At 46.3% G+C, this 13,976-nt stretch overlaps 1 pseudogene; it reads right to left on the reverse strand.

Moving 5' to 3' along the window:
• The window catches only part of LOC146806323 (pepsin A-like), a 151,593-nt pseudogene that overhangs the window by 34,099 nt on the left and 103,518 nt on the right, over nt 1-13,976 (reverse strand).

The following is a 13,976-nucleotide window of genomic DNA, read 5'->3' on the forward strand; positions in this document are numbered from 1 at the left end:
TGTCCATGCATCTGTTTTTAGTCTGTAACTATCAGGTTGTTTCTTCCAGAGTCAGCAACTGCTAGCTCCTCCTTTACTGTTGACGGTGCATTTCTGTATGACCATCTATGTTTGTAACTCTTCTCATGTATACTTGCACCGCCCTTTTTCTGAGCCCCTGTGTGGGTATAAAAGACCCATGGTTCTTCTATTCTGTGTGCTACCTTCATTCAGCACCACAGGGTGCTGGGTGAATGTGGTTCCACCTCCTGAGGTTTAATAAACTATGTATTTTCTATTTCAGTTTCTGTGCCAACTTCTTTCTAATAGTCTGAGGACTTTGTGCAGAGAAGGGCGATCCCCTTGCACTGGTAGGCCTAGCTGAGGCCTATTTTCTACAATTGGCGCCTCAACTTGGGGCTCATCGGTGGCTCGGATGCCCAAAGGATTGGTCGCGACGAAGGATTGGAATCTCGCTCTGGACGTGATCACTGCTCGATAAGACCAGAGTCTTGGCATCCACGGCGACTTTTCCTTTCTTTCTGATCTGACCATCCAGGTGGCACCGGTCCTCGACTGAGATCTCTTCTGTTGATTCACCGTGCAGTGACCATTTGGTCGATTTTAGAACTTGGCAGGATGAATCTGGACACCAAGTGATTGGTAAGTGTCTGCAGCGCTTGCTGTTGGTTTTGATGCCTGTGATTGGTAAGGTAGTTTAGTAACGCTTACTGTGGCTTTGAGTATGGTATATTTTGTGTTGGCCAACTTGGTTTGTTTTGACATATGTGACTTGCAATTCACATAGGCAGGTAATGAGGAGAATTTTCTCTAACTGAATTGATTTGAACGGCACATCGTACTAAAGGTACCTTAAGTGCTGCTTTGATTATAATATTGCATATTCTGCACTATTTTTGGCATGCCTGTCTTTAGCACACTTCAAAGGATGTGGTGCTTTTGGAATGGTACCAAAATGAGACTTGATGAAGCGCAACTGCCCCCCCCCCCCCGGAGGGGACGCCTAATAGGGATATGTATATTAAGTATGGTCTTTCTTCTATAATGTACAGCGCATTATGGAATAAAAATACTTGTAAGTGGTGACTAGTACCCCGAGGAACTAAATATGTACATAAAAGGATCCTGGTCTGTGCACTTAGTAACATTCATAAGTGATGAGATGCAGAGCGTTTTTTTTTTTGGTGTTCTGCCAGCCAAATCTGGTGAATATGACTTGCAACTAGTATTTACAAATGGTTTGGTTTAAGTACAGTCTGTGGACTGTCTTTTGTTTCTGTCTTAAGTGTTGATCTGTGGGTTAAATGTGTGTTTACATGTTATGGTGTGGTAAATTGTGTTGCTAGCACTGGAAAAAGCGTGTGATTGAATGACTGTGAATATGTGAAAGAATTCTGAGAAGTGAAATTGTTAAGGAGTAAATTTAATTTGGTCTCATCACCATCAATAAGTCGCAAAAGGGAATTGAGAGGGGTGTAGCTAGATTAAGAGCAACCCCTGTGATTTCTGTATGACCATCTATGTATGTAACTCTTCTCATGTATACTTGCACCACCCTTTTTCTGAGCCCCTGTGTGGGTATAAAAGACCCATGGTTCTTCTATTCTGTGTGCTACCTTCATTCAGCACCACAGGGTGCTGGGTGAATGTGGTTCCACCTCCTGAGGTTTAATAAACTATGTATTTTCTATTTCAGTTTCTGTCCCAACTTCTTTCTAATAGTCTGAGGACTTTGTGCAGAGAAGGGCGAACCCCTTGCACTGGTAGGCCTAGCTGAGGCCTATTTTCTACACAGTGACCGGCGTGGCACCAGGCAGGTACCAGGCGATGTCGGGTGCAAACAGGTGAAGAGGTGCAGCTTGTCTCCGCAGCCACATGGTCCCTGAAGGTCGACAACGTCCAGGAGTCGGTTCACAAGCTGTCCCACGCAGGCTGTCGCTGTCGGCGGTGTCGGCGACTCAGAAGAAGCAAACAAGCCTTGGCAAAAGCAGGAGTCGCAGGAAGTGAAGAATGCTCTTAGCTCTGACCAGCAAGGCCAGAGGGGCTGCTCCTTTGGAGGGAAGCAGGGGCCAGTCTGGAGCAACCAGACCAGCATCGTAGTTTTTCAAGATGGTCGCCAAGATGGCCACTAGCTAACGGACCAGTGACCGGTTAGGCGCGTCGAGTCGCGAAGTGCAGAGGGGCCCCACGCAGATCGTGGAGATGCTGGAGGGCTCACCTTTGATGCAGATGCTGCTCGGATGTTGGGCTTCTCAGGACCCAAAGCACAACTCGGAGGGAGCCTCTGTTGTCGCGCTTGCAGCTTGTCGAGTGTCTTCCAAGATGGCTGGCTCCACGGGTCTCGATGCCTCCACGGGTTCATTCTTTGCAGGGACTGTGGATCGGGCGGTGAGAGGTCTGGAGGTCCAGTTCTTGTTGGTCTCTGGGCTCGGGCTTTGGCGGGAAGCGGTGGCAAAGCAGACGTCGATTCACTGGGTGGTGCTTGCGTTAGCAAGATGGTCACTCCCTGACCATAGGGGAGATTTCACTTCTGTCTTCTGTGCAGCAGAACGTCGAAGTTCCCGTCTTCTTCTTAGTTGCAAGTTGATTCCAGATGTCTAAAGTCTTTGGACACAGCTCCTACCTTTAAGCGGATTCTAGGGGCCGGACTACCTGCTAGGTCACTCCCTAAGGGTGGGACCAGGAAGGGGGGCGGCTACACCCCCAATCCTTTGTCCAGCTCGCCCCAGGTCTGGGGCTGGTGTGCCCCAGGACCGGATTGAACTGGCATATGCACCGAGGCTCCTTGTGAGCCTCAGGCATGTCTGTTTCTTTTCAAGCCCTACCTGACCAATACACAAAATCCTGTCTGGGGTGGTGCTCGCACCTCCCCTGGCAGGAAACCCTTTGTCCACGTCTCCCAAGCTGGAAGGACTCCCAGCAGCAGGAGGGCAGACTTGTGTCTGTGGTGGCAGCGTCCATTTTGTGGAGCTGAGGCTATGTCTGATTTTACCCGGGTTTCAGGTTCTGTACATGTCGTGTCCCTCTAGGAGGGTGGAATGCTAACCCCGTCGCCAGAATTGGCGAGGGGTTAGTATTCCAATTCGTATGACACCTTACTCGACATGTTTTGATAAAGCCAAACCACAGTTAGCATTTAACCGCGAGGTTCATAATGCACTTAAGAGTATATGGTATGGCAATATCTGGAAACGGTAGAAGGAAGTTGTTCCGACCACTGCAGACAGGCTCAGCTCATGCCAGAGCACCATCTCACATAAAACCAAGCACTCTGCCTTCAGGATTGTTAAGGCCTGCCATAGGAGTGACTTATAGGTTAACATGTGTCCCATTTAAGGTTAGGTATAGGTATACTACACCTAAGTAAGAGGTGGATACACCAACTTACCCCAGCTGGTTGATCAGCCAGTTGTGTCAAATTTCTAGGCCAGGCCAGGGGTGGCATAATACATGCTTCAGCCCCTGGTAGGCCTTAGATACACCAATGCCCTGGGTACCTAGGGTACACTCGGACAGGGGCTCACAGGGTGATCCAGTTCCAATGGGTTATGCACCTAAAGTGCATGGGGTCAATTTAGTAGAGAGAACAGCAGGCTGGGGGTCTGATTAGCAGGCCTGAAGTACTGGGATTTTAAAACCCAGCGGTGCAGGGGAACACACCCTAAGACTTCGGGTTCTTCCTGTTTCAGACCCACAGAAACACAGAGTCTCTAGGTGAAGTCAAAGATCAATTTATTGGCTGCAGACCAATCACAGGTATCCGAGAAGTACAACAGCATGTATGTTCTCAGGAGACTGCTCAAACTTACAGAAACGGCCTTCTCCTTATATACAAAATATCATGCTTCAGGAACACATTCCTCGTTTTACGATATGGTCATTCACGTGTATCCATTACAAACGAAAAGGCAGAGTCATGATGACCATCCCACATTCTTGTTCAGCCAGCTCACAATTATTTACCCAGCGAGGCTCAGATCCCACATCAGATATCTGCAGACCCCAATAAACACGGGTACCTCCTGTTTGTAAAACAAGCCATAAAGCAGGAAGAGTCAGGTGTGAAAGAGATTAGCCGGAGGCTCGTGTGGGATGAAACGGCTTTATGGTGTGTCAAACCCTGATGCTAATCACAGGTGGCCATAGGACGGGGAGCTCGTGGGACCGGACTGACCTGGGGCGGTGGAGCCAAATCGCATAGGTCACAGAGAAGTCAATGGAAGGCGCATATAATCTGAAGGCCTGTACTTGTCCTTAATGTGTAGCCTATGTGAGGGCAACCATAAGATGGCCACCGCTCCAAGATGGAACCCACGAAGTCAATGTGTAATATCGTATACACAGTGCATTTATAGATGAAACGTTAATGCAAAACACTTGTACATACCGCATTGGCCATTCGCGGTTCGCTGATACCGGAATAGGCAGGGTAGGGCCCTACCTCCTTTGCGGTCCCAAATTTTAAAGTACCACAGACCCTCCTTTTGCCCTTACATAGGCAATAACTATATTCATATTAATCTGAGTCCAGGTCTATATTCATAAAGTCATGGAGATGTTGCTGTAGCATCATCCTATTACTTAGCTCGTCCCTCGATACAGGTTTCCGTACACATAATGTAGCACAGAGGCCACATACCGCTGGAGCACACTGTATACACAGACAGAACAGGAAAAGGATGGCTAAGACCATACCAATGACCATCAGAATCTTCCAACCCCAGGCAGATATCAGTTCCCAGAACCACCCCATCAGTGACCAATCTCCTTTATCCATGTGAATAGATTCGGATATTTTATGCAGTTTGGAGATGGCTTGATAAACTGTTGGAGCGTTATCTGGTATGAAAATGCAACAGCTAGATTGGATGACCTTATATACCCCACCACGGTCTGCAAGTATGACGTCTAGAACCATACGGTTCTGCAAAGTCATGAGGCGATCCGCTTGGAGCTCAGCTGCCAAATTACCAAGGGCACCAGCCGTTACATTAACAGTGGATTCAACCACTCAAGTCAGTTGTCTCAGGTTCCTACTATTGACCATCGGTCCCCAAAACGGCAGGAAACCCAAAAAGTAGTCTCCCGCCTCCTGACCAGCAGTATCCTCCTGACTAACAACGCCTCTCACAACTCTGGTCTTGTGATAATCAGAGGCAGCAGTAAATGTTGGCGGTAGCAAATTTGCAATATAACATGTGCCCGAGAAATCAGGGGGCAACCATGTATATGCTCGGTCATTGCAAACAAAATATGTACCCTTGGCAGACAAAAACGCAGGGGAAAACTGTGATGGAAAGGTGTACGTTTCAGTACAGTCACTTTTCCCCAGTTGAGCTCTTGGATCCTGGCCATTACCTTGTAAACAGAACCGACCTATGTGGGGTACGACCCAAATTGGGGATGAGATTTTTCGCTGCCTTTCACCCAGACTAATGCTATACCCCGTTGCGTTCCAACCTACATAAGCTCGCAATTCATCCTTGGGAATAGATGAGTATGCGTCGATATCTCTGCTCATATCGGCAACTCCTTTCATTAAGGCTTTATTATTTGTGCTAGGTCTGATGGAACGCGGTTGTCGCGGGGAGTAGGCATCTAATGCAAAAAGAAACATGGTCTGGAATGCCCATGACGATCCATTATAGCTAAACGGCAGCACTAGATATGGGATACCCTTATTAATGGTATGTGGCATTAAACCACACACCCAGCAATTGGTTGTATTCATAACTAGCTGGTGTTGGTGCAGGAGTTGAATAAACGAGTTGTTTACGAACTCGGATCGTCTAGCTTGTTCGTGTTCAGGCAAAGGGTGGAAAGAGTGTAAGGAGACAGTAGGAGGAGGTATAGGCTGTTCAGTGGGTGCAAATGGTACTTGAGAGGAGAAGAATACATAACCTACAGTAAACACCATCATACTACATAGTATAAACAAACATAATAATACAAAACGTTTGCTCTTCATTATTTTACATATTTTCGTTTTAAAGTTCATTTCCTCAGCGGGTCTCTCCATCTTGAAAAACTCCATCCTCTAATCGTGCCGCTCGCGGCGGGTGAGTATCTTCTGCTAAGGAGTACGCCTGTCAGTCCAGGGAACCCCCCGTACCAACCAGAACCGTTGACCTAACGTCTTCGGCCTGTACCCCGAAGTCTTGGCACCGCGACCCTGCGGCTGAACCCGGATGGTGGTTCGAAAAATAAAAAATAAAAAAGTCCTTCAGATGGGAGAGCTGTAATATCAAAAAATAGTAAGGGAAGGGAATTTTTATTTGTCCATAGGCCTTGGTCTCAAGTTATAGCGGTTTCTGCCAGGTACTGTCTGGTCTTGAAACAACAGTTCAGGCTCTGTGGTGTCCATTCGAATTGACGGTGGCACAGTTTCCTGCAAAATATCGTCACTTTCTTGTTCTGAAGTTGTGCCTCTTACGCGTGCATCACTAAATGGTACAAAACGAGGTACAGTGTCTGTTTCAGGATCAGCGATAAACTCCTGGACCCACCGGTCATATGGTAGAGGCAAAGGGATCCGTTTGCAGTGGGCGCCGTGTATCCAATTCTTTTTCCCTTTCACTCTAACTGCTGATCTTTTCGATAGAAGTACGAGGTGAGGGCCGATCCAACGGGGCTCATCGTTGTTTTTTCGCTGAAAGTTTTTCACAAGCACCCAAGAGCCAGGGTCGATAGGGTGTCCTGGAGCTTCGGAGGCCTGGGGCAGAGTATCGTGCACCTGTTGGTGTAAAACACACAATTTAGCTGTCAATTCACAAAGATAATCAAGCTGTACTGGGTGTTCGATTTCACTGAATTTTGTTGGTCTTGGCACACCCCATACATTGGCCGGGCGGCCAAAAACCACTTCATACGGACTAAGTCCCACTCGTGAATGCACAGTCATTCTTGTTGATAGGAGTGCTAAAGGCAGAGGGTCAGGCCATTTAAGACCGGAGCTCGCCTGGATTTTGCCCAGTTTGAGTTTCAGAGTGCCATTGTAGCACTCCACTAATCCAGCTGATTGGGGGTGATTTGCAGCGTGGAACTTCTGTTTAATGCCCAATCCCTCACACACATTCTTCATCACTCGACCCACAAACTCACTCCCATTATCACTCCACACCATTCTTGGCATTCCAAACCTAGGGAAAAATTCTTTCACAAGGGCTTTGGCTGTGGATAAAGCAGTGTTGTCTTTTAGGGGATATGCTTCTATCCATTTTGAAAAAGCGCAAACAACAACCAGTACATATTTCAAGTTGTTGCACCTTTCCATGTGGATAAAATCTAGCTGCAAAACCTCAAATGGGTATGATGGAGGCGCAAAATGACCAGCTGGAGTTGGGGTTCCCCTACCAGGGTTGTACTTCAAACATACCATACAATTCTTGACCACATTCTCTGCACACTTGGGAATTCCAGCGTTCTGCCATACTGGAGCTAACAACTTACAGATTCCTTTCACACTGATATGTGCCATTCCATGTGCCACAGTAACCACTGGAAGCACATATGCATCAGGTAGCAACCATCGCCGATGTTCTGACAAATCGACCCAACAACCATTCTTATCCAATTTACCCTTACTTTCTCTCCACTTGCTCAACTCTTTTTCTGTGGCTTCAGCTTGAAGGGACTTCACACTCTCTATCGTGTCTTCACACATTCCAACATCACCAACCCATCTTGCAGGGCCTGCAACATACATTCGAGTCTTCACATCTTTTGCTGTTTCTTTCGCGATTTTGTCAGCAAATGCATTACCGCAACCAACATCATCAGTGACCTTCTTGTGTGCACTGCATTTCATAATCGCAACTTGTAACGGTAAGGTCAGTGACTCAAGGAGATCATTCACCAACTTGCCATTCTGAATTTTAGCTCCATGCGAAGTCAGGAACCCACGTTCTTTCCATAATCGCCCAAAGCTATGGGCCACGCCAAAGGCGTACTGACTGTCAGTATATATGTTCACTTTCATTCCTTCAGACAACAAGCATGCTCTTGTAAGGGCAATTAATTCTGCTGCTTGAGCCGAATTATGTGGCACACGTGCAGTTTCAACAATCGTGTGCAAAGTCATGATAGCATATGCAGCAGTCGTATCACCATTCGGAAGCTTGAAGCACGAACCATCCACCCATAGGGTACCATCACACTCAGTCAGGGGAGTATCTTTAAGATCCACTCTCCCTTTTGTCTCTTCTTCTATTCTGAACAGACAATCATGCTGCTCAATCTCATCCGTGTCCGCTGGAATCGGCAATAATGTAGCTGGATTCAACGTATTGCATCTCTTTATGTGCACATGGTTTGCTAATATTGTCAATTCATACCCTGGCAATCGAGCACTAGTTAAATGCTGTGTCTTGGTCCTGTTTAACAATGTGTCCACAGCATGTGGAACCATTACAATCAATGTGTTATCCATCACCAATCCAGCAGACTGTCGAATAGACATAGCTGCTGCGGCTGTAGCTCTCAAACAACTTGGTAATGCCCTCGCTACCGGGTCCAAAGTTGACGAAAAATACGTGCATGGGCGCGGTCTGTCTCCAAAAGGCTGTGTTAACACTGATAATGCGCAACCTTCCTTTTCATGAACATACAATGTAAAAGGCTTACTGTAGTCGGGGTACCCAACACAGGAGCTGAACATAATGCATTAGGCAATTCCCAAAAACTTTTCTGACACTCTTCAGACCATGGGACAAGATTCGGTGTGTTTTTACATGTTAATGCTAACAAAGGTTTTGCCAGCAAAGAAAAATTTGGTATCCAGTGCCTACAGTATGAAGTAATGCTCAAGAAGGCACGCACTTCTCTCTGTGTTCTTGGCACGCTCAATTGTGTAATGGCTTGAATTCTTTCTGGGGTCAGTTTCCTTCCCTCCTTCGATAAGAGATGACCTAAGTAGGTCACTTCTTGTCAAGAATATTGCATGTTTGAGAGAGACACTTTGTGATGGAAGGCAAACAAATGGCGCAACAATGACAACGTAGCTTCTTTAAAAATCTCTGCAGTATCCGCGGCGATTAGTAAATCGTCAACATACTGAATAAGGATAGCGCCACTAGGTAAAACAAGTGCCCCAAGCTGCGTTTTTAAAGCCTGACTGTATATTGATGGACTTTCACAGTAGCCCTGTGGAGCGCGTTTAAAACGGAAGCTTCTACCTCCTAAACTGAAGCCAAAAATGTCCCTGCTTTCCTCTGCGATTGGGATGCTAAAGAAAGCATTCTTTAAATCGATCACTGAGAACCATGCAGCGGAGGCTGGAATCATAGTTAACAAGGCAGTTATATCAGGGACAACTGGAAACTGTGGCACAACAATCTTATTTACCTCTCTAAGATCAATCACAAATCTGTAAACAGGTGGCTGTGAAGTGTCCGTACGTTTTAAAACAGGTAAAACAGGACTATTGCAAACGTTGCCTCTTGTCTCTTCAATTACACCCTTTTTAATCAAATCACTGATAATGGTTAACAACGCTTTCTGACCTTCATTGGAAATCTTGTACTGGGGAATGCGTGGCAATCTGACATTGGCCTTTAAAGTGACTACATATGGCGGTATTTCCAACAAACCCACATCATTGGGACCAGTGGCCCAAAGGACATCAGGAAGGGATGACAATTCAGGTGGCAATTTATTCTTTGACAAATACATCGGGGAAATCACTTCCTTACCCAATGTAAGTTGTACTCCTGAGGGAGAACAATATAGCGTTGCGTGCAATCTTTTTAACAAATCCAACCCTAACAGATTTTCACCACAACCTGTCGTTAGGATGAGGGGTGCTTTTAGCTCACAAGGTCCAACAGAAAGTGGCATAGGACTAGAAATCGGGTTCCTAACCGGGGCACCAGAAAAGCCTACTGAAACATTCATTTCGCCAGACAAAGTTGCACCAGGGAGTTTTGAATGCATAATTGAACTCTTTGCAGCACCAGTGTCCAGCAGAAAAGGTTCTGACACACCTGCTGTAGTCACCTTAACATACGGGCCGCCCTGATCCACTGGCACTGAAACAACTCCCTCTCTCTGTCTTCGGCTGTCCTAGTAATCATTACTTTCCACATTGTCGTCTTCTACATAATAATCATCATTGTAGTACTGAGCTGCATTACCAGTCGCGTTGGCTTACTGATCAAAGCTATTCATCGTATTTTGAGGCGGAAGAGGACGCGCGTTCTGGGGACAATTTTCCACGCCCTCTACCTCTAGGAGCTTGTGGACCACCTGTACCTCTTGCGCCATACGCATTATTAGTACGCTGCAACAATTTAGGACAACTATACTTAAAATGACCTTCCTCTTTGCAATATGAACATTGATTGGGACCTATAGGGATACGTGGTTGATAATACCCATTTATTTGCTGGTTATTCTGAAACTGTTGGGGCTGCTGATAGATACCTTGGGTTTGCCTATAATTATTCTGACCTCCACGTGGCGGATAAGCCTGCTGCAAAAGGCCCTTCGTTTTCAGTTCTTTCGTTTTCTTGTCTGTTCTATCCTTCTCGTCTTTATCCCTATTTTCGTAAAACTGTGCAGTAGCCAGTATTTGCGCTGAAGAGGAAACAGCCCAAGAACTCTCTGAATCTTTTAACTTCTTACACAGCTCGGGAAGTAGATTCTGCACAAATTTATCAACAAATAACCGTTGGCCACCTTCAGTACTCATGTCTTGACCACTGTGGTCGATAAACGTTTCTTCAAACCTTGTAAAGAAATCAGACACTGTTTCATCTTTCTTCTGCTTGCATGCGGATAGTTTATCCCAATTCACGCGCATCGCGGGCATTAAAGTTTTCATGTATGTAATAATTCTACCAGGGAGTTCTGCTACGAGGGGCTCAGGTTTTGCACCACCAACTTGTCTAGTGTCTGCGGCAACGATATTAGCCCATGTGTTACCCAATTCTGCAGCGTGATCTACATTACGAATGGATCCCCACAAAGGCTGTGGAACAACATTCCCGAACAACATATCTATATCAGCTAGATTCATGACACATGATTCTGCAGTTTGTGATAACTCCTTATAATATCCTGCAGGGTTTTTACGGGGGTCAGGCAATGTCTGTTTAAGCGCTAACACTTCAGAACGCTTCCATGGGACATGTACCCAAACACGCTGAAAATGTGCTAAAACAGGTGGTACAGCGTTAGCATCACCGGGCCTCCAGACTGGAGGAACCTCACGCATTGGATATTGGCGTGCTTTTACCTTTTTCCCCACAGGGAATTCCTGTTCGAACAACGATTGTTGGCAATCACCATTTCTGAAGGACAGTAAAGTCGCCACTGCTTTATCTACGGCGGGACCCACAATTGTACCTGTTCCAAAATCAAATCGCACTTGACACAACTCCTGCGGGTTTGGGTTTGAACCATGATCCTCCAATTCCTCACAGAGGAATTCACAAATTTTTTCAAACACATACCTCTGTTTAGGGGCGTCCCATTGGTGAAAAACGTTAACAACTGATTCTACATCATAGAGTGAAGAAAAAATAATCCACCTACGCGCCATATGATCTAATACCTCTTTCATTTCAGGATCAGGCAGCTGACTACGCAACTGCTTACGTTGTAGACCAGGGGTCATACTAGATGACCCAAAGAGAGGCAAAATTAAACTAGTAACTACATTAGCTATTCGTTGTCGTGCAGAAAGAGAAGTGGAGGCGAGAATGGGGGGAAAGACAGGGGGAAGAAAAACGGGTGCAGATGCAGGTACAGGGGCAGTGTTAGGAAGAGCGCCAAGGGAGGCAGCTGATGTATTAGGCAAAGTCGCAGGAAGCGCAGGGGAGACAGGTAACGAAATTGGCGGCCCTTGAGAGGGCTGCGCTGTAGGGATAGGAGCCAGCTGAGGGGGAGCTGGCGGCTGTGGGAAGGCTTGCGGCAAATTAACTGGAGGCTGCACATTTACGAGCTGTGGAGGCGCTGTGGCACTTTGCGCATACGGGGGTGGCGAACTTAGCAAATGGGACATTAGGGAATCTTTTTCTTTCTCTTTCGTTTCATTTTGTGGAAGGGGTGACAAAACTGGGTAACATTTATCGATCCCTAGTTTACGCTGTCTATGTAACTGCTCATTCATCTGTTCCTCCTCATTATCTTTAAATTGCACAGCTGCTTGCATCATTGACATGCCTTTTTCTCTCTTATGCCTTTTCGCTAGCTTAATTTCCTTCTGTTTGGCTTCCTTTCGCCATAGGCGGAAAGAATCAAACATCGCCGTCCGGGCTTTCTTTTTAAATAATTGAACTTCCAAATTATCTTAGATATCTGTATCGGAACTACCATTTTGGGGCCATTTTAAAACACCGTCCTTTCTGGTGTATCGGATCCATACTTCATTATATGCAATGGGGCCCATGCCATGTTTTACATAAAGCTCATAAGTTGGTGTTCCAATTGGAGGAACCGGACACGAATCCTCCAATTGGGAATCCTTTCTACAACCCAAACAAAACAAACTTCCAAATACACTAGAACCAGGCATCTTCGCTCACTAGTCTAGTTTCGAACTTCAAAGGATTATCAAATACGATAATCTCGTGAATACACGAGTCCTCTGGCTTTGGCACTTGCAAGTTCCAAATCAAAGCGATCCCGAAGGATACCAAATTCCCGAAGGATACCAAACAAACTGGGAGACGCTCCACTTATACTTAACTGAGGTATCGATGATCGATGGCGTCACCAGAAGACTCTCTCGATTGTTTCGCTCTACCAAATCGTCAAGGGTCCAAAACAGGGCGATTAATCAGGGCAGCAGTCCTTCGTAGCCGTCGGGACGCGGAGAACCTCGCAGAAAAGACTTTCGGACCACGTCGACATGCAGGGGTCGATGAAGTGGCGGCCTTCCTACGGAATTTCCACACGAAGCTCCTCACGAACCTCTGGCTTGGACCGGTACCGCTGAAATCGCCCCGAGTTGGGCGCCAACTGAAGTACTGGGATTTTAAAACCCAGCGGTGCAGGGGAACACACCCTAAGACTTCGGGTTCTTCCTGTTTCAGACCCACAGAAACACAGAGTCTTCTAGGTGAAGTCAAAGATCAATTTAGTGGCTGCAGACCAATCACAGGTATCCGAGAAGTACAACAGCATGTATGTTCTCAGGAGACTGCTCAAACTTACAGAAACGGCCTTCTCCTTATATACAAAATATCATGCTTCAGGCACACATTCCTCATTTTACGATATGGTCATTCACGTGTATCCATTACAAACGAAAAGGCAGAGTCATGATGACCATCCCACATTCTTGTTCAGCCAGCTCACAATTATTTACCCAGCGAGGCTCAGATCCCACATCAGATATCTGAAGACCCCAATAAACACGGGTACCTCCTGTTTGTAAAACAAGCCATAAAGCAGGAAGAGTCAGGTGTGAAAGAGATTAGCCGGAGGCTTGTGTGGGATGAAAAGGCTTTATGGTGTGTCAAACCCTGATGCTAATCACAGGTGGCCGTAGGACGGGGAGCTCGTGGGACCGGACTGACCTGGGGCGGTGGAGCCAAATCGCATAGGTCACAGAGAAGTCAATGGAAGGCGCATATAATCTGAAGGCCTGTACTTGTCCTTAATGTGTAGCCTATGTGAGGGCAACCATAAGATGGCCACCGCTCCAAGATGGAACCCACGAAGTCAATGTGTAATATCGTATACACAGTGCATTTATAGATGAAACGTTAATGCAAAACACTTGTACATACCGCATTGGCCATTCGCAGTTCGCTGATACCGGAATAGGCAGGGTAGGGCCCTGCCTCCTACGCGGTCCCAAATTTTAAAGTACCACAGGCCCACAGCCTCAATATGTCGAAAACCAGTGAAGCAAAAAGCAAAAATTTGGAGTGACCATAGGATAGCAGACCCTACTCTCCTACAGTGTAATTTCAGCTTCACATTATATTTGAGGACATAGTTCACGCAACTCAGAGCAGCAAGTAAAGTTT

Source organism: Triturus cristatus, chromosome 8 (genome assembly GCF_964204655.1).
Source record: "Triturus cristatus chromosome 8, aTriCri1.1, whole genome shotgun sequence".
NCBI classification, from domain to species: Eukaryota; Metazoa; Chordata; class Amphibia; order Caudata; family Salamandridae; genus Triturus; species Triturus cristatus.